The 4,110-nt window shown below is 40.3% G+C and overlaps 1 non-coding gene across 1 annotated transcript; it reads left to right on the top strand.

Annotated features, from left to right (window-relative positions):
• Window positions 1-3,756: 3,756 nt before the first annotated feature.
• On the top strand, window positions 3,757-3,863 carry LOC120364387 (U6 spliceosomal RNA). The gene has a single exon (XR_005579649.1). It is a non-coding gene; the product is annotated as a U6 spliceosomal RNA (small nuclear RNA).
• The last annotated feature ends 247 nt before the right edge of the window (window positions 3,864-4,110 follow it).

Below are 4,110 nucleotides of genomic sequence, written 5' to 3'. Positions count from 1 at the left end.
AGGAGGCTGAGGCAGAGAGAACTACTTGAACCCAGGAGGGGGGAGTTGCAGTGAGCTGAGGTCACCTGACTGCACTCCAGCCTGGGTGACACAGCAAGACTCTGTCTCGGGATGGCAATGGGGGAAAGAAGTGAGTTCTACACAAATAAATGTATGGATTCAACAAAATTTTGGTCAGGAAACCATAGATTATTTTGCAGAGACTGCCCAGATAGTTCTAAAATACATATGGAAGTACAAACAACCTAGAATAGTAAAAGTATTTTAGAAGCGGAACAAAATTGGAGGATATACATCATCAGATATATCAGGCTGATTAAAATATGTAGTATTGGCAAAGGAGAGGCAAAATGACCAAAAGGAACAGAATAGAAAGATTAGAAACAGAATCCACACATGCATTTTGCCTGACTTATGACAAAAAAGTCCCTCAGTGCAATACAGAAAGGATGATAATTTCAGTAAAAGGTGTTGGGTCAATGGCTATCCAAATGAAAAAATCTATTTTGATTTCTGTCTCATACTATGCCCCCAAATTTTGCTCCCGATGGGTTGTCAATCTAAATTTTAACAGTAAAACAATAAAGTTTTAAAAAGGACTTTTAAAAAGTAGAACAATTCCATGATTCTGGAATAGGCAAGGATAGCTTAAACAGGACATAAAAAATATGTATGCTAATTATAAAGAAAAAAATTGGTTAATTTTGTTTTATCATGTATACCATTAAGAGAATGAAGAGGCAGTATAATTACATAATGGAGTGTTTTCTAACAACAAAAATGAACCAACAATAGCCATACAAGACATTGTGGATGAAACCTGCAAATCTAACACTGAGCAAGAGAGTACTCACAGTATGATTTTGTTTATGTAAAACACACAAACACAAAAATCAATCTGTGGGGGGTGGTTACTGTTGGGCAGATAGCGGCTGACGGCGCGAAGGGGCTTCTGAGGTGCTCGTTACATTCTCCTTTTTGTTAGTTACACATTTGCATTCAATGTGTGTGTGAAAATTTATTAATTCACTTACGATGTGGAACTTTTCTGTAGATATATAATTCATGAATAAAAATTTTAAAAGTGGCTGGGTACGGTGGCTCATGTCATAATCCCAGCACTTTGGGAGGCCAAGGCAGGAGGATCACGAGGTCAGGAGTTTGAGACCAGACTGGCCAATATGGTGAACCCCCCATCTTTACTAAAAATACAAAAATCAGATGGACGTGGTGGTGCATGCACCCGTAATCCCAGTTACTTGGGAGGCTGAGGCAGAAGAATTGCTTGAACTGGGAGGCGGAGGTTGTAGTGAGCCGAGATTGTGCCACTGCACTCCAGCCTGGGCAACAGGGCGAGACTCAGTCTCAAAAAAAAATTTTTTTAAGTTAATAAAAATAAATACAAAGTTTTGAATTAGCATACAAACGAAGGAATTGCACAAGTAGCAGCCTGGGGAGTTTAACTACAATTAACAGACTCAGAATTTTCATTATTTTAAAGAGTAAACATTTATTTCTCATTTATGCAAAGGCTGATGGGAAGCCTACCTTCACGTGGAATGTTTCCTCCAAGGTATCTGCAGCAGGGAAGACAGGAATGAAAGAGGCATACTGGCTCTTAACTGCCTTGACTCAGGAGTGACATGTTATTTCTACTAATGTGGCCCCAACTAAACTGAGGGAGGCTGGGAAGTGCAGGAAAGCAAATGGGATATTTGGTGAACACTGACTGTGCTGCACTTAGCTTGATGGCAGTTGGCTTGAAAAATACTGCAGTGTTTTTAGTTAACTACAAATGTAGCTTGTGCCACCTGTGTATGTGTAATGTGGTTGCTAGGCATAAGGCAACTTTGGAAAGCACTGGAAAAAAATAAATATGGTACTCAGGAAAAAAAAAACAACAACAGCAAAAGAAGGAAGGAGTTTTCCAGTTTTATTCCATCAGGGTCAGGTCACATTTGAAAACTTGTGTTCATTCCTGGATATCATCTTTTAAAAGTGACATCGACAGGCTGGCACATGTCCAGAGAATGTAACTACAAAGATAGATTAGCCATGGCAGGCTAGGATATATTTTGGTGATAAATAAACCCTCAAATCATTTCTTTTTTGTTTGAGACAAGGTCTTGCTCTTTCACCCAGGCTGAAGTGCAGTGGCCTGATACATGGCTCACTGCAGCCTTGACCTCCTGGGTCCAAGCTATCCTCCTACCTCAGCCTCCCAAGTAGCTGGGACTACACGTGAGTCACCATGTCCAGCTAATTTTTAAAATTTTTTGTGGAGATGGGGGTCTTGTTATGTTGCTCAGGCTGGTTTCAAACTCCTGGGCTCTAGCAGTCTTCCCACCTTAGCCTCCCAAAGTGCTGGGATTACAGATGTGAGCCACTGCACCTGGCCCAATTCTCAAGTCTTCATGGCTTGATACAACACTCATGCCGTAGTCTGCCACGTGCATGAGACATGTATGTGCTGACACAGGGATTCAAGCTTCTTCCATCTCACAGATTCCATGCCTCTTAGTGCATCCTGAGAATTTTCCACAGGATCCTCTGTGCTAAGCAAGCCAATGAGTGAAAGAGATCAAGGAAGATCTCGTAAGACATATGGCCGGGCACAGAAGTAGCACACATATATTTAATCTCGTTTTATTGGCCAAAACCCAGTCACATGCCCCAACCTAATGGCTAGGGTATTCTTGTATGCCCACAAAGAGGAAATGGGATTGGGGAGCATCTAGCTAGCTCTGCCACAAATGGTGACAGAACCAAAGTTATGTGGGACACGGTTGAAGAAACTAGAAAAAGTCAAACTGGAAAAAAAATGATACCTCTTCTCAAATATATGAAAGGAAGCACACAATAGATTCCTCGAATATTTAAAGTGCCGTTGTGTGGAAGAAGGAATATACTTATTCTGGATAGCTTCTGAAGGCAGAAGTAGGAGGAAAGAGTGGGACAAAAGAGACAAATTTTTATCTGTTTAGTATAAAAAATAACTTGCTGTCAATAGAGCTGTTCATCTCAGAGCAGATTACTCTGTGAGTACTAATAAATACTATTTTATTAAGTCTTTTTAAAATAAAATACTATTTTATTAAGTTCACTATGTACTAAATTCTCTCTTTTTTTTTTTTTTGAGATAGATTCTTGTGCTGTCACCCAGGCTGGAGTGCAATGGCACAATTTCAGCCCACTGCAACCTCCACCTCCCAGGTTCAAGTGATTCTCCTGTCTCAGCCTCCTGAGTAGTAGCTGGGATTATAGGTGCATGCCACTGTGCCCAACTAATTTTTTGTATTTTTAGTGGGGACGGGGTTTCACCATGTTAGCCAGGATGGTCTCAATCTCCTGACCTCATGATCCACCCTCCTAGGCCTCCCAAAGTGCTGGGATTACAGATGTGAGCCACCGCACCCAGCTAATTCTTAAACCATTTAGTTGTAATAACTACTCTTGAAATAGTACTACTAACATCTGTACGTTGCAGAGGAAGAAACAGGTCTTAGAGATTGTGTAACTTGCCTAATGACACACATAAAGTAAGAGGCAGGACCAGGACTTGAATCCTGGTCTTTCTGAATCCAAAGTGTGTGTACTTAAACCTTAGGCCATACTGCCCTTAAGGAATTTTGCTTTTAGGTAGTGTGGATAATAACAGTTGAGTAGGGATATTTCAAAGAGGATTTCTTCATTGTGTTTGAGTTGAACTGGAAATGGAAGCTGTCTCATGACATGTATGTGTTAAGAAACTTCTGGGTGCTCACTTCAGCAGCACATACATTAAAATTGGAATGATACAGAGAAGACTAGCATGGTCCCTGTGCAAGGATGACACGCAAATTGGTGAAGCGTTCCATATTTTACCACCTGAATTTTGTAAAAATAAAAATAAATAAAATAAAATAATTTAAAAAGAAACTTCTGTGGATTGCAAGGCTCTGTTAAGTAACTAGTGCTTTGGTGTTGAGTGCTGAGGAAAGCAGAGGACTCATACAGGGAAGCAAAGTTATGCAAAATTCATTGCTGTTCCAACTAAAACTTCGCCATGAATGTGTGGTTGCCCTGAGTGATTAATAAACAGTAGGAAGTTTGGGGGTGAAAATGACTCAT

The sequence above is a fragment of the Saimiri boliviensis genome, chromosome 5 (genome assembly GCF_048565385.1).
Source record: "Saimiri boliviensis isolate mSaiBol1 chromosome 5, mSaiBol1.pri, whole genome shotgun sequence".
NCBI lineage: Eukaryota > Metazoa > Chordata > Mammalia > Primates > Cebidae > Saimiri > Saimiri boliviensis.
This window is presented reverse-complemented; position numbering and strand designations above follow the sequence as displayed.